Source organism: Benincasa hispida, chromosome 11 (assembly GCF_027475165.1).
Source record: "Benincasa hispida cultivar pf3 chromosome 11, pf3_genome.v1.1, whole genome shotgun sequence".
Lineage (NCBI taxonomy): Eukaryota > Viridiplantae > Streptophyta > Magnoliopsida > Cucurbitales > Cucurbitaceae > Benincasa > Benincasa hispida.
The window spans coordinates 69,367,699-69,393,859 of NC_143488.1; the positions used below are offsets into that span (position 1 = coordinate 69,367,699).

At 34.1% G+C, this 26,161-nt stretch overlaps 1 pseudogene; it reads right to left on the minus strand.

Annotated features, from left to right (window-relative positions):
- LOC150032843 (uncharacterized) lies at positions 1-3,717 on the minus strand (annotated as a pseudogene).
- Between the last annotated feature and the right edge of the window lie 22,444 nt (positions 3,718-26,161).

The window sequence follows — 26,161 nt, forward strand, 5'->3', positions numbered from 1 at the left end:
CTACAACAAACATGGAACCTCCTGAACATAAAAAGCACACAAAATGAGTAAACAAAGACCAACACACATAAAACTCAAATTTTATCCCCAAAATGAATTAACCCGATCTCAACCTCCCCCCCACCACAACATATTAAACTTCGTAAACATTCATACATACACAAGAACTCTGAGTTCAAGGATAAGACGGGTGTAATGAAACTCTACCCACCCCCCACGATAAAACAACAAAAAACACATCAAAATCCAGCTGTTTGGATACCATAACTGGAGGATAGCCAACAATTCTTTATCATAAAGCTACTTAAGACATAACTACTTTGCTACCATAACTACAGGATAGCAACATATTAGACAACTAAATAATGTAGTAATCATACCTAATTTGATGGGTCTCCTCTTTGTGATCGTATCATGTCTTCAATCATTTTTTTCATTTCTTCCATTTGTCTTGCATGATTTTCTTTCATTTGTTTCTGAACGTCTTCAAGTTCCTTAATCCTCGACTGAGACTGTTGGAAATTGGCTCTCAATTCCTCCATTCCCGTCTCCGTTCCTTGAGTAGACGACGAGCTTGATGAGATGCTACCCCTTCTTGACTTAGACTTAGGACCCCAACCTAGGCCTTTTGAATATCCAGGTCATCTACCCAAAATCGTCTCACAAATTTCATCCCCTATTAGTGGTTGAGAACCTTCTAGAGTGGGGCTAGATTGTAATTCCAACATTTAATGCTAGACATATTAATTAAATGGGTAAGAACGAGCGACTAAAGTTAAAAATGAAAAACAACACGATAGTAAAGCAAAAAAATATTACATGTGCATTTTTAGCTGCCTTGTTCACAAACTTGCCTCCTTTAGAGTGTGTTTCCCTAAATAGGTCAACACGTCCTATTTCTCAATCTTCCTTTGCCTGCAACTCTGCCTGAATTTGTAGGAAAGTCTTTGATCCACCTACGTGGTTGAACGGTAATTTCTCTCTATTCTTCATGTTCGTTGCAGACATTTCCTACATTTCAACAACAAAAAAAAAATTCAATAGTGTGATGTATTAGTAAATGCAGCAAATGATACACACCCTAAATATTCTACCTGAAACGCTTCACTCTCGAAGCGGTAACACAAAAGTACCAATCTTCTGGCCTATTTTTAAGCCAGCTGGGCAAGTTGGCACGTGCTTGCTGAGGATCTTCACATTTTCTATAATGTTTGTGCAAATCTGCTCTAAATTCTTTGAGGGAGTTTTGCATTTGATGTTCTATAAAACGATTAAGTCATTGACTAGATAGATCAAGTTCGAAATGAGGCTATAAAAGAATGAAGGAAGAATTAGCATAGATGATGTTCATGACTGTAAAAGAATAAACTTATAATTACTTACTAACAATTGACTCTTAGCCAATTCTATAAACTCGTTTGGAACCTCAGTAGAAGTACGACATCGTACTGGAAATGCAGAGCTCACGGTGATTTATTACTCCAACCGTTGATAACTTTGATATGCATCAACTTCACTAAAAAGTTCAAGGATGAAAATTGCGAACAACCAGGGTATAATTCATTACATGCTTCGGTCATTAAATCCTCGAATAAGTTCGTGATATCTCTTTTTTGATCATTAAAGGACATTTCATTCTCAATCCTTCCTTCATTTGCATTTTCGTTTTCAATTGGAACTTGTAAATCGTTTATAAGATTCAACATCTCATTTTCTTCAACAACATTACTCTCTATACTATCTACTTCAACATTCTGTATTGAATGACTTGTTGACTTCTAGATAAGTTTACTGGCTCTCCATGATATACACATTCACAATATGAGGGAGATATTCCATATGTTAATAGATGTCGTTCCATAATATCTATCTTTTCCCAAATTGAATTCATACAATTCTTGCATAGACATCTTATTCGTTCGGAATCATTAACATGAAACTTTGCCATATCTAAGAACTGGGATACTCCTTCTCTATACTCTATTGATAAATTATTCCTTAGTTTAATCCATTTTTTATTCATCTTTAAAAATAAATATTTTCTGACCAACTTGTAATCCAAAACAATACCCTGTATTAGAGGACAAAGTACAAAGTATTTATTAAGCATGAACTTTGATTTTTTAAAAAAAATGCCAACAAGTGCGTAGCTCGATTGACATAATATTCATACTATCGACTCTAAAATTTTAACTAATTTATAATACGGGATTTGACTTTTTTTTTTTTTATTGATAGTGAGTTCCATAATTTTCATTTTTGAAGGCAAAATAAACACATGTTTTGAGACTACTATTTTTAATCATCTTTACAATATATTTTTAATCTATTTTTTTTAAGTACAACCCACTTACTCAATAAAAAATTGTTATGTAACAATTTTTTTTAAAAAAAATATTAAACTATTATTATTATTTACTATCTTATAAAAAAAAGTGATGAATGAAGGCTCCCATAATCCTTGCACTTTTTTATCTAATAGGTCCCTAAACCGTTTAAATTGTCTAATAACTTTCAAATGTTTTATTTAGTACGTCTCCAAGATTTCGATTTTGTGTCTAATATAGGGCTTTCATCTATTCAACATTTTTTAAAATTTACAAGCTTGGACATAAAATTTAAAGTTCAATTTTCTATTAGACACAAAATTTAGTTTTATGTCTAGTAGATTCTTTAAATTTTTTTAAAATATTAAATGTGTCAGGGACCTATTAAGTACCAAATTGGAGGTTTAAAGATTTATTTTATATTTTTAAGATTTATAGATTTATTAGACACAGACATATAAGCATAAAAAAGTTCATATACTAAACTTGTAATTTAACTTAGATATTCCTTCCTTCTAAAAATAGCACATAGCATCTATGTGCTAATTTTCTTACATAGCATCTATGTGCTAATTTTCTTTCTCCTTTCAAGGAAAGTTCGAAATATTAAATCATGCATGCTTAGGCTCCAAATAACGAACATCATATCATTTTTTAGACATAAAGATAATGTTGTAATCAACTTGAAACTTAAAAGAATGTATAATGTTTATCTCTAACGAATTATGACATGTTCGTTATAAAATTACTCTATAGACTTTCAGAGAATTGTAAAACAAATATATGATGCAAAATTGACGAGATCTTAACAAAAGCGACATTCACCGATATTGGATGATAAATATGTGCATTAGTTAAAATTTAAAATTTGTATCAAAGTTGATATTATTGAAATCTAGTGAAATTGACACAATCTTTCACATTTTTTTTATTAGTGGGTTAATTAATTATAATATTTATCAAAGTTGAGGTCTAATTTGATTAAATTGAAAGTCGAGAATAGAAATGGATACAAACATTTGAATGAGTAGGATTTGTACAAAAGGATGTGAAATAATGATTTAAATAAATATACAAGAGAAAATAAAATGAGAAGATTACCGGCGATGGCGGCGGGCGGTTGAAGGCGACGGCTGAATGAGACGAGGAGACGACGGCGGCGGTGGTTAGTTGATTGCAGCTGCTGACCGAAGGGAGGAGCGGCGACAGAAAAAGAGGAGAAAAATGGGAGAGGGAGGGAGAGGAGTGGGGGGAGGGCGAACGACGGCGACGAAGGGGAAAGGGGGAGAGGGAGGGAGAGGAGTGGGGCGACTGCGACGGTGGTAAAAGAGGGGAAATTGGGAGAGGGAGGGAGAAGAGTGGGGGGAGGGCGGCGAATGGACGACGACATTAGTGGGGAAGGAAGGGAAAAATGGAGAGGGAAGGAGAGGAGAGGCGCGGGGAGATGGCGGCGCGGGTTAGGTTAGGGAAGAAATGAGGAAAAATGGGGAAGAATGGGGAAGAAAGGATCTGGTTTAAACCAGATCCCATCTATCAATGCTGCCCAATGGCTGTCGGGAGAGCCGTCGGGAGTTTCGGGGAACTCCCGACGCCTATTTTTAATCGTCGAAAATTTTCGGAGAACTCCCGACGGGCCTTTACGGCATCGGGAGAGACGTCTCTCCCGATGACCAAACTCCCGACGCTCGATTTAGACGTCGAGAGAACTCATTTTTCTTGTAGTGATATATACTTAATGGAAATAGAAGGTTGTTGAATAAGATATATAGTAGCAAACTTGAGTTTATTGATTTTTTAACCGGTCAGAACTAGATGTGTCTGTTCAACAGACGCATTTAGTTCATTAACTTAAAAAAATGTTTGAATTGTTAAATTGTTTGAATGCGTATGTTGAGTAGATGCATTCAGATGCACAAGTTGATCATGGTGGGAAACCAATTTTGACGGTTTCTACTCCATTTCCCTTCAAATTTTGCCCCATTCTTTTACAAATCCTTCATCTTCTTCATGTTTCCTTCCTAACATCCAACAACCATTTTTATTTCACTATTTCCTTCATATTTTCTCCTCTAAATAGTCATCTTTTTATCATTTTCTTCAAATTTTTTCTCCTAAATCTGACAGTCATCTCAATTTTTACCATCTTCATCTTATTCATATTACTACTCTATTTCGGTGCAATTTTTTAAGTAAGTTAATATATTTTAGTTATTTAATGAAAAATTAAGTTTCCCCTGATTTTGTACTAATTTTTTTTTATATTATTATTATGTTTACGTTGGATATTATTTATGAGAAAAGTTTTACAAATTGATCATTCAAAGGTCATGTATTTAGTTATTTACTTTTATTTGATTATTTATTTATTTATTTATTTATTTACGATGTATTTAGTCATTGATTTTTTTAAGAAATATTCAATGTTTGAAAATTAAATATATTTTGAGTTTTTTTCCGTTGGATTTACTGTGTTATATACACTCTTATGATGGAATAAGTTGTAAATCTATTCAAAACTTTAATGAAGGAATAAGTTTAGCATCCAAAATTTTATTGGTTAGTTCGTGACTTTTTTTATAAAAAAAAAAAATTGAGTAAAGTCCATGATGCTTACATATTTAAGGAGTTAGTTTTCTCATACATATTTCCATGGAGTGGAGCGAAGTTGGTCCATGAATTTTTTCCTCTCTTTTTATACGCTTCATTTAAAGGATTTGAATGAGATAGTAAAATATACCAAAATGGACATAGTTCAATTGGGATAGGGCTCGTGATATTAACCTCCAAGTAATGTTTGATTCTCCACCCTACAAGTTGTAAGAAGAAAAAAAAAAAAAAAAGAAACATAAATTGTTTCAAACCAATCCATCTTTTTTTATTAGATTACAAATTTAGGCTTTAAACTTTAAGATGCAAATTGGTTCTTAATTTCTTTTAAAAAAATTAATAGGTTCATAAAATTTTAATTTAATATGTCTCCAATCTTTAAAAGTGTCCAACAAATCTATGAACAACTTTTAATTTAGTGTCAAATAAATGGTTGACATATTAAACATTTTTTTACATTCACAAATTTATTAGATATAAAATTGAATGTTTATTAATTTACTGACATAAAAATTAATTTATATTCAATAAATTAGTTAAGTTTTAAGAAATATATCAATGATCTATTCGACGCATAAAATTGAAAGTTCATTGACCTATTAAACTCAAAACATATACTATTTACATTGAGTGATCTAATTTAACCCTCTTTTTCTCCAACTCCAATAAACTTTATTTTATTTAAATTTCTAATGACTGCAAAATGAAAGAATCTAAAACTTGGATTGGTTCACTAATAAAACTATAAACTTTACAAAAATTATACTATAAACTAAAACAATTCATAGTAATTTTTGGAAAGTTGCATCATGAAGCATTAGAAACTTTATTAGGAATCCAAAGTAAGTAAATATATATATTTTTTAATAGGAGAAAATTAGCGAGTATACTTCTGATCATATTTATACAGCTTTATGAAAGATTTCTCTTCCTTTTTTTTTTCAACACTTTTATCTTTTTAATTAATCAAACCTTCAACTATTTATTTATTTATTTATATTATTATTATTTTAAATTTTTTTATTGTGTATTTAGTCATTGATTTTTTTTCTAGAAATATTGAAGGTTTGAAAATCAAATTTATTTTGGATTTTTTTTTGTTAGATTTACTTTATGTTATATGCACTCCTATGTTAGAATAAATTATAAATCTATTGAATCATATTCCATTGTGAGCAAGCGATATATAATGAAAGCATGAGCATCCTATTACTTGTTCATATGAGTCTACTATTTACTAGAAATATTTAATTTTCTTGCTTAATTGAATACAAATATAATTTATTAAGTTATGACCTTGTTTTTTTAATTCTTTTTCAGTCTAATTTACCAAATATGATATTATCTGCTACAAGGGTCTTGCGTAGGCTCACCTCTATATATCGAGTGTGATATTTCGATGGTGATGTTCCAATTGAAGAACAAGGTGATCTAGCAAGACATCGGGATGTTCTTATTTGACCTAATGTTCATAATGAATATCTAGCAACCTCACTCGATCATTTTACACATAGTTCCATGATGCCATCCTCCTCAACATTTGGATTTTTTCCAACAACCCTTAGTACGCTAAGTATGGAAGAAGGGCAAACTTTACAAGTTCGTCGAGATGTCCATGATCTATACGTGGCATACTGACATCGTGGTGAGGGTATACATTTTACAGAGGGAGGCCAATCATCAAGTGTAAGTAGTCGTGGTGATTGTGGATGTTATGTGACTCAACGAGATCGATTTAAGTGTAATAGAGGATCTTCTTCTGGCCATGAATAAGAATACTGTACTTCTAATCAAATTCAAGTGTAAAAAAATGCAATTTTAGTCTATACCTCAAACACCTCAGCATCCAAAAGAACCTTGAAAATTATTAATGCAACTGTTGAAAGTTAATATCCATGTTTTTACATAAGTTCCTAACCATTTCAAAAAAAAAAAAAAGGGTGAAGGTACCTTCGAAATATATATATATATATATTTTTTGTTGGTTTAGAGGTAGTAGTGGAACTTTTAAAAATTTTAAGATTATTTTTGTAACAAAGTACAAATTTCATAAATATTAAATATAATCATTTTTTAAAAAATGTATATATGAAAAAGACTTTTTTGGAACAAAGTAAAAACTTTATAAATATTCAACATTATTTTTATATCTATAACACACAATAACCATGGTTAGGAATTAAACGAGTTGAACATTATCAAAACTAATATTGAGTATATCAAATTAATCAAAAAAATATAAATTCTTAATCAAAGTAAGATATTGTGTATATTAAATTAAAATGAGTAACATTATTATCACTATAAAAGACGAGGCTAATGAGATGGTTAATTTTATGTTAAAAGAATTAAAATTTCTATTGTAAATTTAGGATTAAAATAATTAAAAATTTATTAAAAAATCCCATCTTTATGCAACTTTTTTCTTTTATGAATGCATCCAATTTTTTCCCTTTTATGAATGCATCTGCTTAACAGTTGCATTCAAGCCATCTTTTATTTATTCATTTAATGAACTGAATGCATTTTTTCAAGAGAACATTCATTTCTGATCAGTCAAAAAGATATAAAAAATTCTAGAATGCGTCTCTTTAGAGACGCATTCTAATAAGAACAAAAAAAAAATATTTTTTTTCTAATAGTTTGAAAACCACCCATTTTTTTCTAATTAACGTTTAAAACTACCTTATTTCTCCAATAAACTCATTGAAAGTCCAAAAAAAAAATGATTGTGCTATAGTTTTTAAACAATCTGTTTTTATTTAGATAATTTGCATCGGAATATGACTGCGGAATGGATGTTGGCTTAGAATACGATTTTAGAATGTTGGTTTGTGATTCTAACCATAGTATTAAATTTTCATCGACGTATCGATATTTATACTTTTCAATTCGATATCGACGTGATAGGTGAATTGATATTTCTATTATATCGTAGAAAAATTCACGAAACATAATATTTAAGTAATAAAATATCACTAATAAAAATAATAGACATGTTAACTTGTTTAAAAATTATTAAATATTTATTAAATAATTCATTTTTTTTAAACTTTTTGCTTTTATAATTTTTTCAAAAATATTCGTCGGAATCAAAATTTTATAGATATTTCCATCGAAATTTTTGTAAGATTAAACCTTAATATTTACATTGACATCGATATTTTAAACATCGATTCTAACATAGGAGGACTTTGTTGACGTCGGATTTAAAGTGAAGATGAGTTCAGGTATATGTGCACACAAAACTCGCATCGATGTGTGTTGTTCTATAATAATATACTTCGATGCTTAAGTCAATGTTTTGGTCCAAGTGGAAACATTGAACTTAGATGGAGTCATTACTTTATACTCAACATTGCGTGGTGTGAATTTCATAAGTGACAGACATGTAGATCAACTCGATTAGATATTATTTAGGACTTGTTTGGTAGAGAATTTGAAAACAATAGATTCAATGAAAACATAATTGTATTTCATGTTTTTAGAAAATGTATTTGGTAAGTAGATTTAGAAATTAGATCATAATTTAAATAATTATTTAAAATGTGTTTGATACCATACATTTATAAATCATAAAACTAATTGTAGTTACACAATAATGTTTAGTTCACAATAAACTATTATTAATTTATAGATTGTTATCAAATATAGGAAAATGAACCAAAAGATTTACAAATATAGCAAAATTTTGGAGTCGCACTGATTGATGCTACAGATAGACATTGATAGTAGTTTATCACAGCCTATCGCAGATAGATTGTGATATTTTGCTATTGTTTGTAAATATTTTCAACAATTTTGTCATTTAAAATAATTTTACTTAATTTATTTATGAATATGATTTATGTTTAAAAAATTATATAATTATTATTTTGTAATATTATATAATTTATAATACATTACATAATAGATATTATATTTTTAAAAAATTAAATTAAATTTATGACATGATATATATTGCATTTTTAAATATTTTTTTAATCTTTATATAATATAATTTTACATTTCAAAATTCAAAATTCAAAATCTGAATATAATGAAAACATTAAAATGATGTTTTTCAAAATTTTCATTTTTTGGATGATAGAATCTGAAAATGGTGTTCAGAAACAGAATTCGGATGGTCTCCCAAACACAAATTTATAGAACTCATAAAACAATATTCAAATTCTCTACCAAATTGACCTTTAAAATCTCCAAATAAAAATTAATCATGATTACCCACTAATACTTAGTTGAAAATGTCGACTATTATTATTTAATCTTTTAAACACGTTAATGTAATAAATTTGTATAATTATTATTTTACACTGTCATATAATTTATAATAGGTTATATTATATATATTTTTTAAATTTCATAAAAATGGAATGAATTTATAACATAAAATAATGTGATGACCATGGTTCTTACATTTATTTAATCTCATTTTAATATTTTAACTATTTATGTTTTATTTTGAAAGTTTAAGACTCATTTGGTAACTATTTGGCTTATAGTTTTTGGTTTTTGAAAATGAGGATTACAAACATTTTCCCCATTTCTAAAATTTATTTCTCCGTTATCTAATTTTTACCAATATTTTTAAAAAATAAGTCAAAATTTAAAAACAAAAAGAAAAAAGTTTTCAAATTTTTTTTTTTGTTTTTTAAATTTGGAAAAAAAAAATTAAACTTAAAATAAACGAAACATTGAGTTATATTTATTTTGGCCTGCAACAATTTTTTTAAAGTCTATGTTGGGCTTAATTAATCAAATGTTTTTTTTTCTTCAAAAGCTTCTTGAAAGTACTTTATTGAGCTATTGACATGTTTTTTCTTTTTTTTTTTTTCCTAACTATGTTATGATTTAAATAAATAAATTTTAGGATACATTTCATTATTCGTTGTCTTTAATTTATTTTTAATCGACGGAGGGGGATGATTTTCTTTTCTAAAATTTTTCTATACAATACAACAATTTCTGATTATAAATGTTAAGGGCAAACAAAATCCCACGTTGAGAAGAGAATATTATTATATCATTCTAAAGATGGTTGAAGATTCGATTCTTCTAAATAAAAATTAAAATAGACAATGGTAAAAATTAAAGTCAACTTGAGCCGTGAACATAGTTCAACTAAATTAAACATAATGTTAGAAGTTGGATCTCTCACTCTCCACATGTTATTAAAAAATAAAGAAAATCAAAATCAAAAGATAGTAAAAATTCACAGTTACTCATCTTAAGTATTAATAAAAAAAAAATAATTATATTATCGAACACAAATGTCGGTGATAATAACTTCATGGGCAAAATACATGTGCCGTTTTCGTTTAATTTAACAACGTTAAAAATTAAAATAAAATTTTAGAATATGACAGAGACATAATTGAAAGTTGAAATATATATATATATATATATATTATTTATATAGTTTAGGAGAATTTTAATGAGATAGTGAGATTTCATTTGAGTATTATTATATGAAAATGGGCGTGGGCTGCGGCAACAAGATGGGCATGAGCAAGTTGTTTTGAAACTTGAAACGCATCAATTTGGCAATTACGTGCAGTGCACGTGACCGGCGGTGCTTTTATTGTTAAACAAAGAAAGCCGCCCATAATTAAATGCTAACAATTAAAACACAACATGGGATATCAACCAACTTGGCATTCCTTGGTCAAATTTTCCTATTTATTTTCGCTTTTTTTTTTAGCTTTGTTCACATGTTTTCTTTGTCTTTTCTTTTTCAATGTCAATTTTGAGGTTTCAATTAACATGCTGTTAAAAGAAAAACATGTTTTTTTTCATCCCTATGAGAGTGTTTTTTTTTTGCGCCAAAATAAGGATATCTTTGTTTATAGAATTGAAACTTTGATCCACTTCATGTCCTATGGTAGAATTTGAACATTACCACAAATACTTGTAGAGACAATACTAAGTTTCTTTGAAATATGACCATGTGTTTAGAACTTGAATCTCGTTCATGTTGGACTTCGTTGTGAGTCTTTAGTGATCGTGACCTCCGGCCCACTTCTCTATAGTTTAGTCTTGAGATGATTTGAATTGACTTGCATTAGAGATTCTCGTATTTGGTACAGTGTCAAGTCTATTCCACTTTCTAAGTTAGTACAAAAAGTGACTAATTCAACTAAGTACAAAAGAAGTATGGTTAGTTCTCTTTTTTAAAGATTACTTACTCACACATTTGAGGTGATAAAATGGGCTTATGTATAGGACTTTCCACTAATACTTGTCTCTAGGTACATGTAATGTCAACAATGTCAGAGACATTGCGATTCTCCGAGGTTGTCCTTCCTCTAACACATGCCGTGATTACGTGTAATTTTAATAATTTTGATAGTGATTTTTTAATAGTGACCAAAAATCAATGAGAACTAATTTAATTGTTAATTCTCTCAAATGATTAAAAGTATGAATTAGTAAAAACTCGAATGTAAAATTGTAGACTCTTGGCATATGGATCATCAAATAGAAACTAAATTCAAAACTCAAATATAAAAATATAATATTTTGAAATTTATGGGTCAAATAGAAATTAAATTTAAAATTCGAAAATAATAGTGTGATATTTAAAAAATAGAGATGGAAATGGAAATTATTCTCAAAATTTATGATAAAAATGAATAAAGGAAATTGGAAAAGAAAATGCATTATTAAACCTAGGTTTCAATTCCTACATCTGTCTCACTTACTTGGGTAAGAGAGATTATCACAAAGTTATGGAGATGCGTTTCTTTCCAATGAAAAATGCTCAGCTTGGACTTCGTTTCTATATGCAGTATAGGAGAATCAGATTTATGATATCGAACATTATAAAAAAATTTATCTCTATTGAGACCAAAAATATCGTCACCTAAAAAGTAGTTGGAAAAAATGGGATTTGCTGACAACAGAAATAACCGTCGCCAATGAGTGTATACGCTGATGCCTGTATAGGCATCGTCAGTAAAGGGGGGAGGAGGGGATTTTCATATAGTGGATAAAACACCATTGGCATATGCCCCCATCTGCTGATGGTGTGTAACATGTCGTTGGCAGTATGTGGATTTGTCGACACCTTATGTATAGCGTCGATAGTTCCCCTGAACTAAAAATCCCTTCCCTATCTCCATTTTTCACATATCTGTGAAAAATTTTCCTCTCCCCCCCTTGCCCCTGCACCTCTCTCCCTCTAACCATTGCACCATCGCTCTCCCCTACCACTTAGCCCGACGTAGGGATCCAATGTCGACACCAGCAATGTGGCATCTACTAGATGCGCGTGCATCACATTCGGAGCGTCGCGACGCTCCAACCGAGCATTGCAATGCTGGCTTTTGTGCTGTCGTAACATACCCTTATGTTGTTCACAGCATCACGACGTCTGTGCAGCATTGCAATATTGCGGTTGGAACGTAGCGACGCTGGGGTTTCTAGGGCGAGCCTCGCAACGCTCTAGCCTTATGCTATAAAGCAAAAAACTTCATCTGCTTCGCCCATTCATCTATTTTGCTTCGTTGTTGCTCTAAATTTCTCCAAATTGAAGCTGAAAACTCTCCACGAACTACACGAACTAAATATAGACTCGATTACAAGAATTAAATGCCCAAAATTACATCGGACCCTTACAAACCGACTGAATAAAGCAGTAAAACTATGTCAATTTCAAAACATCCAATGAGGAAACCATCAACATTCGAAATGTAGATTATACACCCACCAACAACTCTGAATTAAGGTTCGAAAACAAAAATCAGAGACACAAGATATCTCTGATACCAATTGAATGTATTGGAATACTCCAAAGTGGAAGCAATTGACTTTCGTTGTGCCCTATTTTTGTTCTACATAATATTATCATTCAGAGGGACAAAAACTTTGATAAACACTTTTCATTAAATATGCTTTTCTACTGTGAAATTCGGAGAGGAATTAGGAAATTTGAAACTCACCCTTGAAGAAATAAAACCTTCACGTATCCTCTCCACAAACAAGAATGATCACAAACTGTCTTCTTCTCTTGAAATAGAACACCGGAAGGACAACAACCCAAAAAAGTAAATGATGCTCCAAGTTGAACACCACCACAAGGAGTCCGAGTTATTCTCAAATATGAGAACCAAAGTGGAATTTCGTGGGCTCGCTTAAAAGAATTTTGGTGTGAAGGGAGGGAGAGTTTTAGAGAAATTTTCACATACAGCTTGCTTCAATTGTTAAGGGAAGAAAGAAGAAAAAACACTTAACCCCTTTATATCGTATTTTTTAGGAAAATGGGAGTTGAGAGAAGTTACTAAAATAACTCCCTCCCCATTTTAATTTTCTAAAACTCAGAAAATGTATATATATATATAATTAAAATTTATTGAAGGAACCGCGAGGTCCACTGCAGAAGCGGGATCGTTCCCAATTTTCAAATTTCACATAATTAAATTTACAGAGAACAAGAGTTATGCATGATGATAAAAGTTACAGCATGCTTTAAGGAGGGAATTAGGAAAGAGAAAACAACTTACTCTCGAAGAACAAGATCTTCATAAAATTCCTCGAACTGATCACAAACTCTCATTGTACTAGAATCCCAAAACAAAACAAAAACAAGATACCACCATAAGAGAACCTACTGTATTCTCCGTATGGATTGAGAATTAGCAACAGTGTGTAGGCTCTACTATATTTTGGGAAGAGGGAGAGAAGATTTTTTAGAGGAAAAAAAACTTCTGAAAACATAATTACGTTGGGTCAAAACCCTGTAATATTTTGTGAAGAAGATGAATGAAGATGATAAAAAACTGAAACCTCCCACGATTGATTAAGGAATGAATTAAGGGAGAGAGAGTTACAACTCTCTCCTTAATTAAAATTCAAAAAATAATTTAATAAAACTTAACAAATTATTTAATAAATTATTATATATATTATATGAATCTAATCCATATAATTAATATTTGAATCATATTCAAATATTTAATTCCTCTCAAAATAAACTTTATATTATAATGTATCAAATACATTATATTAATTATACACATATAATTAATTCTCTCAATTAATTTGAACAATTCAAATTAATTCAAAAATATTCTCAATAATCTCAGTTGAGTTACAGAGGGAGCCTTATGGACCTGTAGATTGAAGCCCCAATAGTACTTGAATAATTAATTAAACTGCTTTAATTAAATTACTTAACATTCATTAACTACCGATCACTTCACTAAAGACCGACAACTGCACTCTTCGCACTATAGATATATTTTTGTGTCCATTGGATATAACCAATCAATGGCGCGATGACTCTTTACAAATTGCTCATAAGTAAGACTGGGCCAAAACTACCGTTTTGCTCCTATAATTACATCTAACTTCTTAAGTACCACTGATCCCTCTGATGAACAATAAGTCATAGTCCAACTATGACCAAACCACTCTCAAGCCAAGAGAGGGTGTGACACCACATTGTTCAAGTCCCGGAATCAGTATTTAAGGGAGCAATTTATCTACTTACCTCGACATTAGGGAATGAGTGGATTTCGTCTTGTGCAGCTATGTTCCCAGCTCCCCAATCAGACGAATCCCCAAAATGGTAGGTTTATTGAGTCGACGATCTAGCCATTCTCACCCATACAAATCAAAGAACTGCCTTCATAGGCAGAAGTTCACAACTGATTCAGGATTCAAGTCATATCACCTACGGTCATCTTGGTGAAATGTAAGTCTCTACTACTAACGATGTTATATAATGAGATTATTCATTTCGTGGTCCAGTCTTATACAAACCCCTTTGCATAGAACACCCCCACTCACATGTCTCTACATGAATGATTAGGATCAGATCATAATAGCACTTTATAACAATTATTATAATCGGATCATTAATAGCACTTTATAACAATTGTAACATCTACAAAGCGGGTCATATTCATAGTGTCACAAGAATAAGGTATCCAACCTTATTCATCTACTACATACTATTTAGGTTATCACTTAAACATGATCTACCTATAGTCTCTACATACATGTTTAAGATACAGAAGATTACCTTGGATGTTAGTTTATTAGTTTTGTGGGTTAATTCTACTAAATATCAAATAAGATACCTCAGATTTTATTAAATAAATATATCATTTGTACATTACAATTACAAATAACAAGACTCACGAGATTTATGACTTCAACCCCAACAATCTCCCACTTGTTCTAAAGCTAGTGGAGTGTACATCATAAAAGTCATACTAATATAAAAGTACACAAAACATGAAACTAGGGAATAAAATGTGCCCAATACAAAATCTTCTATTTTCCCTAGACTAGATGTGGCTTGTCTCATAGACCCATACTTTGCAAGTGACCCTTAAACTGAAGGAAATCAGAAACGAGATTTCTGTGAGCAGCGGAAGCAAGACCATTCCAAATTACAATCATGAATCAACAAATCATTTATAGTCGACTTCAAAACAAGCGGTTATACAATGTACAGAGAAATTACAGCATGAAACAACAAATGTATAGAGAGAAAAACTGTACTAACAACGCCAGAAGCGTCTGCACGCTCCGATGGGCACATTGATCGAACAACAGCAACGACGAGCGCTCGATCTACACGACCGCAACACAGCACGAACACTTCGCACTCGTCCTCAATGATCTCCTCGGTCACGATCTCCTCCGCAACACGAACGGACTCCTCCAAAGCACTACGAACGACCTTCGAAAAAGCTCGACGGTATCGAGTTGAGTCTGACACCACCAATAAGGCGACTTGTTATTCTCGGTGTGAGAATCCAAAGGGTGGGCTCTGTTCGGACTTGGTGTAAGGCAGACGAACGGAGGAAACAATGATCGCTTACACGACTGGGCAAGTGGGAGAAGTCAGAGACCTATCGTATAGGTCGATGTCTAATGTTTAGATAAAGCTATGCTATCATCTAGAAAAAGCTATGCGATCGTTTAGCTTGGTCGATTCTACACGATCCTTTACCTTGGGCCAGTGATCGTCTAGCAAAGCTATGCGATCATTTAGTAAACACTACACGATCGTTTAGCTAGCACCTGCACGACCTTTTAGCTCGCCCAGTTCTCGTTTAATAAATCTGTATTTACTTGACGACTTCCATGAGTTTCTTTTCGCCAGAGAGAAAACTCAAAAATTCTTTTCAAACTTTTTGTGAAAACTTTTGTAAATTTTTTTTTTCCTATTTTCAAACTTTTTGTGAAAACTTTTGTAAATTTTTTTTCTTTTTCAAAATAGGAAACCGATTTCCTTTTAAACTCACGGTTACCATGATCAATAACCACCCACTACTTTGGTTATTTAAAAGAAAAAGTATTAATTATCTAATAATTAATATTATTATAAAGATAAATGATAACCAACTTATCATACTATATTTATAATCTATAGTTTTAATATTTCATCTCATGAAACATATAAATCATAGTTCTTTTCCTATTCCATGGTACTTAATGTAAATCTCATTTACATCAATCCTTCACTAGATGTATCTCATACATCATACCGATTATATCACATATAATCAAAATACCTCTTGTCAATTTGAACATTTCAAATCAACACTAAGAACTGATCCTTCAACATTAATCCAAGCTACCAAGGGGACCTCATGGACCTGTAGATTCGAAGCTCCAACGGTACGTGAATAACTAACTAAACTTTAGTCATGGGATCCACCATCCGTTAACTACCAGGTACTCCACTAAAGACCGACAACTTAACTCTCCTCACTACAAATATATTATGTGTCCATCTTAACCAATGAGCAGTGCGACAACCCTTCACAGATTGTTCGTAAGTATAGCTGGGCCAATAACCGTTATGCCCCTGTAGTTACATCTGTCTCCTTAAGTACCATTGATCCCTCTAATGAACATAAATCATAGTCCTACTATGAATGAGTCTTCTCTTCCAAAGAGAAGCTGTGACCATTATGTTCAAGTCTCGGAAGTAACCCTTAAGGGAGCAATCTCTCTCTTTATCCCTGCTTTAGGAAATGAGTGAATTTCATATTGTGAATTGAGTTCCCAGCTCCCAGATCAGACAAGTCCCCAAAAAGGTAGGCATGTTAAGTTGGCAACCTAGCCACTCTCACCTATACTAATCAAAGGACCACCCTCAAAGGCAGAAGTTCATAAAACACTCAAGATTGAGGTCGTGTCACCTATGGTCATTTAAGTGAGATGCAAGTCTCTAGTATCAATGGCGTTATATACAAAGTCTAGTCATCTCGTGGTCCAAGTCTTATACAAACTCTTTGATAGGACACCCCCGCTCCACGTCTCCACATGAATGGTCAGGATCAACTATCTGTAGTAGTTTACAATACTTACAAACCTCTACAAAGCGGGTCCTATTCGTAGTGTCACCAGGATCAGGTATCCCACTTAATCCTTATACTAAAGAATGATTTAGGTTATCACTTAAGACATGATCCACTTGTATATCACATATACATGCTTAAGTTCACATAAGATAACTAAGGAGCTTTGTTTATTGGATATGAGTAAATTCCATAATTAAATAACACTAATTTTATTCATTGAACAATGTGTATCTTTACAAAACAATGAGACTCCGGAAGAATTAGGACACCAATCCCAATAATCTCCTACTTGTCCTAATGACTCGGGAGACTAATGTACAATACAATATAAAAATGTACAATATACAATAAACTAGGCCATACCCCAGTATTATGTCCCACTTGCCCTAGACAAGATGCCGCAAGTCCTGCAGACCCAGACTCTTCAGGTGACCCTCGAAAACTTTAGCCGTGGGGGTCTTTGTAAAGGGATCAACAACGTTATGCTTCGATGCGATCTACTCGACTATCACATCACCGCGACGCACAATCTCTCTGATAAGGTGATATTTCCATTCTATGTGCTTACCTCGACGATGACTCCGAGGCTCCTTCGAATTTGCCACAACCCCGTTGTTATCACAATAAATAGTGATAGGAAAATCCATATTTGGAACAATTTTCAAATCTGTAAGGAACTTCCTCAGCCAAACAGTCTCTTTAGCTGCTTCACAAGCCACTACGTATTCGGCTTCCATAGTGGAGTCCGCGATACATCCTTGCTTGATGCTTCGCCAAACTACAACCCCTCCATTCAGAGTAAACACTGACCCCGATGTCGATTTATGAGAATCTTGATCAGTTTGAAAGTCAGAGTCCGTGTATCATATAAGGATCAGATCCTTATCTCCATACACAAGTATGTAGTCCCTCGTTCTCCGAATATACTTAAGGATCGTCTTGATCGCCATCCAGTGATAAAATCCTGGATTGGACTAATACCGACTGACAATCCCTACTGCATAGCAAATGTCGGGTCTGGTACACAACATAGCATACATCAAGCTTCCTACAGCAAAAGCATAGGGAATCTGTTTCATCTTTTCAACCTCTTGAGGTGTCTTAGGACATTGATCCTTAGACAGAATGATTCCATGCTTGAAAGGTAACAAATCCCTCTTGGAATCCTGCATCTTGTACCTTATCAACATTTGATCAATGTACGATGTCTGAGATAGGGCTAACTGTTTGTTCTTGCAATCCCGAATGATCTGGATCCCTAGAACATACTGTGCCTCACCCAAATCTTTCATTTGGAACTGGGCAGCTAGCCAACTCTTAATGTCAGTCAGATATCCTACATCATTCCCAATTAGTAGAATATCCTCCACATACAGTACCAGGAAAGCTACTGACCTGTTGATGATCTTCTTGTAGACACAAGGCTCATCAACGTTCTGGTCAAAGCCAAACGACTTGACAGCAGTGTCAAATCTGATGTTTCAAGATCGAGATGCTTGTTCCAGTCCATAAATGGATCTATTGAGCTTGCAAACTCTTTGCTCTTGATCTGGAACTACGAACCCCTCTGGTTGAGTTATATAGATGGTCTCCTCAAGATTACTATTTAGAAAGGCAGTATTGACGTCCATTTGCCATATTTTATAATCATAAAATGTGGTTATGGACAGGAGAATTTGGATAGACTTAAGCATGACAACAGGTGAGAAAGTTTCCTCATAGTCAACTCCCTCAACTTAGGTATAACCCTTTACCACGAGCCTAGCCTTAAAGGCTTGCACCTTTCCATCTACACCTCTCTTTCGCTTATAGATCTACATACACCCAATAGGTCTTACCTCATCAGGTGGATCAACAAGCTCCCAGACGTTGTTGAAGTACATAGACTCCATTTCCTGGTTCATGGCCTTAACCCATTCATCTTTGTCAACATCTTCCATTGCTTTCTTAAAAGACAACGGATCCTCGACCCCATCATTCGTAATGACGTTTTGGGATTCAGTCAAACCCATGTAGCGATCCGTTGGGTTCATAACCCTCCTACTACGTCGAGGCAGTCTCAACTCTTGAGCTGGTTGATTAGACGTTCCGACCTCAACAACTCTTGTTGATCCGTCGGCTTGTTCAATAACTCTTGTTGAACCATCAGCAGTCTCAGTCTCACTTGAGATCTCACGTAAAACGAGCTTACTTCGTGGCTTATGATCCCTCATGTGATCTTCTTCCAAGAAGATAGCATTAATGGAAACAAACACTTTGTTCTCACTTGGATCATAGAAGTATCCTCCTCTCGTTTCCTTGGGGTAGCCCACAAAGAGGCAAACCTTCGAACGTGGTTCCAACTTATTTAGGTTAGTCGCTAGCACATGTGCTGGACAACCCCAAATCCTGAAGTGACATAAAATATCTTTACGACATCTCCATAACTCTATAGGTGTTTCAGAAACACTTTTTGAGGGAACGTTGTTCAAGATATAACATGCAGTCTGCACTGCATAACCCCAAAACGAGTCTAGAAGATGAGCATAACTCATCATAGACCGAACCATGTCCAACAAGGTTCTGTTTCTCCTTTCTGATACACCATTCTGTTGAGGTGTACCAAGTGCCGAGAGTTGGGATACAATCCCATGTTCTATCATATAGTTTTGGAACTGGAGGTCCATATACTCTCCACCACGATCAGATCATAGTGTTTTTATCTTCTTACCTAACAATTTTTCAATTTCAGCCTTATACTCCTTGAACTTGTCAAGAGCTTCAGACTTAAGTTACATTAGGAAGAGATACCCAAACCTTGAATAATCGTCTATAAAAGAGATGACATACGCATACCCACCTCGAGCTCTAACATTCAACGGACCACAGAGGTCTGAATGTACAAGCTCCAAGGCTTCTTTGGCTCTGTAACCTTTTCCAGTAAAAGGTCGTTTGGTCATCTTGCCTTCAAGGCATGATTCACATACCGGCAAGGAGTTTTCTTATAAGCTCTTTAGAAGTCCACTTTTCACCAACTTCTCAATCCTATTGAGGTTGATATAACCTAACTTTAGACGCTAAAGATGGGCGTTTTCCTTTGGAGAAACCTTTGGTCTTTTAGCTGTTATTGCCGTATTGAACATTTCAGTGTTAAACAAGGCTTTTATAACTAACGGCCTTAGTACATATAAGTTATTTTCCATTGAACCAGAACCAATCTCCGTTTCATTCTTGAAAATAAACACTTTATTCTTAGAAAAGGAGACGTTATAGCCTTGTTCAATGAGACAAGAAACTGAGATTAAGTTCATCTTAATATGAGGACTACAAAAACATTATCCAGTAACAGATAACGTTTCTTATCAACAAATAACTTCAGCCTGCCTACAGCAACAGCTGAAACAACCTCACCATTACCGACTCGAAGAGTCATCTCTCACTGTGACAACGTTTGCCAGGAACTGAATCCTTGGTAAGAGAAAATGACATGATTGGTAGCACCTAAATCAAGGATCCAGGAAGAATCATCATTCTCTACCAGACATGTCTCCAAGACCAATAAATCATATTTACTGTCTTGTCTTCTCTTTTGAAGAATAGTGGGATGGAAGTTGTTTGCCAGAAATTCGTTTCACATAATTCTTTCCACTGTAATAAATTGGTCATTTTTAAAAGCTTTAAACGGAAATACTAACAAGTTGCTGAAAAGAAAAACACATTGACCTACGTTAGGTTTTAAGCAAATACCCGTTGTAAAACAAAACAACATCCAATAATATTTTAGCAAAACTAACATGAACCCCGTGTGACATCTAGTTTCACAATGACACTTCAAAGGTTTAGAATAAAAGCCGTCGAAGGGAGGTCAGTTATCCCTCCTCTAAATTGAGAAGATCTCAACCAGTTAATAATACCATAACAACTCTTGTTCCTATAATGACAAGCCATCATTGATTTGGTCAAGAGATCATTAACTTACTTAATAATCTCCCGTAAGTGTGACCCGCCATTTTAAGCCCTAGAGGTCCGTCCCAAAAGGCCAATCAGAAGGGGAAAATCTGATTGGTGCAAAACCTAAAGCGACCCTATCCATTTCTGGAGTTCACCTTGATATTGACCAACTGCACAAAACCCATCCGAAGGGGGCTGCATCAAAGGCGACTCGAGGGCGAACAGAATGATCTCACGGTGTAAACCAATGACAGAGACCATAGGACGTGTTGTCACACACCCTTCACCCACTTACTATAAACACTCTCTCCGTTCACCTTGATATTGACTCATGCAAACACCATTCGAAGAGGGATGCATCCTGGGGCATCTCGAGGCCAAACATGAATCTCACGGTGTGAATATACAGGGAGAAACGTGAGTAGAATCATAGACATATCTAATACGTCTTCTCCTCCCACTGAGTATTTTATAACCTAGGGTTTAGTTTACTTAGAAAAAAACACAGCTAAGGATTTTAACTAAATGACTTTTAGGTTTTCTCAAGAGTAACTTTCACCTTGGACAGTTGAACAACTTTTGATCATCATCAATTAAACTCTTTAACGGAGTCTTTGACCAAATCGTCGCATGCTTGTTGAAAATCTATCTAATTCACCTTTCCAGGTAGGTTCCCAGGTAGGGGTGTTACGTTTCCATCAACTTAAGAACCCCAACCTAGCCAGAACCCGCCTTAGACAAAAGGTCCCTAATAGATAGGTTTACAACAAATTTAATCTTTTATTCCAACCAATTTAATCCCATTAAACCGATTTTAAATAGGTTACTAAACTCTTTAGGACCATTTGAACTTAGGTTTATCTCAATCCAATTTTAAAACTCTTTTAAAAAACTTAAGTTCACCTTAAGTCCGCATGCAACTCTGAATTATTGATTTTAGGTTTAATTTCCTTTATAACACTTATAAATGGAAATAACCACAACGCTAAGCTAACACATGTAAGGCATTCATAACGATTATAAATGGCCTAAGTGTCATGCTCAATGCATTGTCCATTCATTGCTACTTCTTTTATATAACACTTATACAAAACAACAATGAAACAAGCAAAACATGCTTCCATTCACCCTTAGACTATAACATTTATAATAAAAGGATGATTCATGATAATGCTCAATGCATGCAAAATATAACTCTTATATTTCATGATGCATGTGCATGCTTTCAAGTAATTTCTTCATGCTCGATTATACATTTATAATACATGATGCATGATCAATTGCACAACCAAAGGTGGGTTTTTAACTATATGACAAACACTTTGGCATATAAGCACCATACATCACATGAATAAACAATAAAAGTTGACAAACCAGGTAAAATTACCTTAAAACACAAAAGAAAAGCTAACTATTACAAAGACAAGAAGTCTTCGATTCAAACAGGCAAACCGGGTCTTGAACCGCTCGTCAAAGCATTACTTCTCCAACCATACATCGTGTATTAAGCACCTCGCGATCGTTTAGACAATAAAACAAACTCTTTGCTCTATCGCTTACCAGCGCTTCCAAGGTTAAACGATCGTTTAGCTTTTACTATATGATCGTCTAGAAAAATCCATACGATCATTTAGCTATTACAATACGATCGTGTACCTTTACTAAGTGATGAAACCTGAACTACACGATCGCTTAGTGCGCTCAGCACGACGCCCGCCTTCCGCGATCGTCTAAGCGACTATGATGTCGCAAAGCACCATCGCCTAAGCGATCGCTTAGATAGCGTCTCCGTATCACATACGCACGATCACATTTGAAGCATAGGGAATCCATCTCATCTCCTCAACCTCTTGAGGTGTCTTAGGACATTGATCCTTAGACAAAACGATTCCATGCCTGAAGGGTAACAAACTCCTCTTGGAATCCTGCATTCTGTACCTGATCAACACTTGATCAATGTACGATGCCTGAGACAAGGCTAACCTTTTGTTCTTACGATCCCGAATGATCTGGATCCCTAGAACATACTGTGCCTTACCCAAATCTTTCATTTGGAACTGGGCAGCTAGTCATTTTTCAATGTCATTCAAAAACCCTACATCATTCCCAATGAGTAGGATATCATCCACATACATTACCAGGAAAGCATGCTATAATTTCGTTGTGGTGGTGACATACACAACTTGACATTGTTGAGGTTTTTGGAGGTCGTTCGTGGTGTTCGTGATCTTGAAGATCATTGTGTTCGAGTTCACTGTGATCGTGTAGTGTAGCGGTCGTGGTGTACCAACGTTCAAGTGTTGCAGTCTTGTGGTTTGTTCGAGCATTCGTGATCAAGGGTGTTGAATATAAGTCTTCAAAGGTATGTGTAATTCTTCCCTTGATCTTTAGAAAAGCATGCTATAATTTCGTTGTATGCATAGCCTGTAGTTTCCATTTCTTGTATTGTAATTGTTGTTGTTCAAATACGATTGAAACTTAGAACGATCATTACGCTGCTCGTGGAAATTCTTATATTCCAATTTTCTTCAATTGGTATCAGAGCTAGGTTATTCTGAGATTCCAAATTTCACTTCTGTTTTGAACTTTTTTTTACAGTCGTGATGGGTTTTCTGCATTGCGTTTAATTGTTAAATGTGTTTGTGAATGGCGTTGATGAATGTTTACGGGTTTAATTGCCTCAGTTTAAAGCTTTCTTCAAATTACTAAGTGTTAATTTGTAAGGGCCCCTATGGTTTTGGGCATAATTAACATGCTATCGAGTCTGTAATTCAAAGTGTTTGAGTTAGTCGAGTCATTCGTGATGAAGTTTCAAAGCATGAAGATGCGGTTATCAGTGAAAAAGAAGACCAAAGGTTGGTCATGTCGTGTAGCCTCAGGTAAAAAACCATTAGGATTTAACTAAACGATCGTGTAGTATTTACTAAACGATCATTTAGCTAATGCTAAAGGATGGGGTAAATCGTTTACTCTATCGCATAACATTGGTTGCCCGATCGTGGAAACGCTGGAGGTAGACAATCGTAGTGGAAACATTTGATGCTCATCGTTTAGTAAAAGGCGTGCATTAAACGATCGTGTAGTTAGCATGCTCATCAATAGTCACTGACTACACGATCACGTGATATCAGATACGAAGGCATTCACTCAGCAATCGATTAGACGATTGTGCTTCATTGCATCGTAGTCGTTTAGACAATCGTATAAGGCTTGTATTGTGGAGCACACTGCACGATCGCATACCTCGTGCTTCATCACATAGTAAAAGGTATACGATCGTTTCTAAACGACGTTTAGCTCTGGAAGCGTAGGTAAACAATTAAGCAAAGCGTTTGTTCTTTCGTGTAGACAATCACGGGGAAGTTTGGTACATGATTAATGGAGACGCATTGCTTCGCCCGGACGGTTCAAGACCCAGTTCTCTTGTTTGAACCACAGACTTCTTGTTTTTGTAATAGTTAGCTTTTGTTTTGAGGATTTTTGGGCAATTTTAACTGGTTCATCAACATTTGTTTATCATACATGAGATGTATGTGATTTATATGGCAAATTGTTTGACATATAAAACCCACCTTAGGTTGTGCAATTATTCATCATGTATTATAAGTGTTATAATATGGCATGAAGAATTTACATGAAAGCATGTGCATGCATCATGAAATATAAGAGTTATATTTATGCATGTAGTGAGTATATTCATGCATCATCTTTATATTATAAGCGTTATAGTATAAGGGTGAATGGAAGGATGTTTTGCTTGGTTCGTAAAGTAGCAATGAATGAACAATGCATGGAGCATGACATTTAGGCTGTTTGTAAACGTTATGAATGCCTCGTATGTGTTAGCTTTGCATTGTGGTTGATTTTGGTTGTTTTCGTTTATAAGCATTATAAAGGAAATTATAACTAAAATTGATAAGAAAGAGTTGCATGCAGACTTAGGGTGAACTCATTTTTTTAAAAGGGTTTTAAAATTGGATTGAGATACACCTAAGTTCAAAAGGTTCTAATAGGATTAGCAACCTAATCTAATCTTTTTAAATTGGTTTAATAGGATTAAATTGATTGGCATAAAAGATTAAAATTGTATTAAATCTATCTCTAAGGGACCTTTTGTCTAAGGCGGGTTTTGTCTAGGCTAGGGTTCTTAAGCCAACGAAAACGGAACACCTCTACTTGGGAACCTACCTGGAAAGGTGAAATAGATAGATTATCAACAAGCATGTGACAGTTGGTCAAAGACTCCGTTGTTGTTTTAACTATCCAAGGTAAAAGTTACTCTAAAATTATTAGCCGTGTTTTTTTCTAAGTAAACTAAACCCTAGGTTATAAAATACTCAGTGGGAGGAAGAGATGTATTTGATATGTCAATGATTCCACTCACGTTTCTCCCTGAATGTTCACATCGTGAGATTTATGCTTGTCCTCGTGGTGCCCTGGGAGCATCCCCCTTCAGATGGTGTTTGCATGAGTCAATCAAGGTCAATAGAGAGAGTGTTTATAGTAAGTGGGTGAAGGGTGTGTGTCAACACATCCTACGGTCTCTATCATTGGTCCAAACCGTGAGATCATTCTGTACTCCCTCGTGGCGCCCTGGGAGCGTCCCCCTTTGGATAGGTTTTGTGCAGTTAGTCAAGATCAAGGTGAACTCCAAAAATGGATAGGGTCGCTTTAGGTTTTGCACCAATCGGATTTTTTTCCTTCGGATTGGTTGCTTGGGGCGAATCTCTAGGGCCTAAAATGGCGGGCCACACTTACGAGAGATTGTTAAGCAAGTTAATATCTCTTGACCAAATCAATGATGGCTAGTCATTATAGAAGCAAGAGTTTTTTTGGTATTAATGACTGGTTTCTCAATTCAAATGAGGGATAATTGACCTCCTTTCGGTAGCTTTTGTCCTAAACCTTTGAAGCGTCATTGTGAAACTAGATGTTACACGAGGTTCATGTTAGTTTTGCTAAACCTTATTGGAT